This window comes from Penaeus monodon, chromosome 32 (genome assembly GCF_015228065.2).
Source record: "Penaeus monodon isolate SGIC_2016 chromosome 32, NSTDA_Pmon_1, whole genome shotgun sequence".
Classification (NCBI taxonomy): domain Eukaryota; kingdom Metazoa; phylum Arthropoda; class Malacostraca; order Decapoda; family Penaeidae; genus Penaeus; species Penaeus monodon.
The window spans coordinates 18,400,324-18,400,562 of NC_051417.1; positions in this window are offsets into that span (position 1 = coordinate 18,400,324).

Here is a 239-nt window from a genome sequence, read left to right on the forward strand (position 1 = left end):
AGCTTTTGGAGATGACTTAATATGGATGCAAATGCTGAGGGTTAAGCATGTTTAGGTTGATTATGTGATCAGTCTGGTCAAATTGTAATGAATATGTTGTCAGTTGTAGGCTCTCCTTTTGGATGATTTAGTGTTTAACAGCTGGTTCTTCTGTTTTCTCTGCTTTATTCTCATTCTTGGAACACAGTGACAATTATGTGTGAAGCATTGTTATGATTAGGAGAGTAGTACTAATGTCA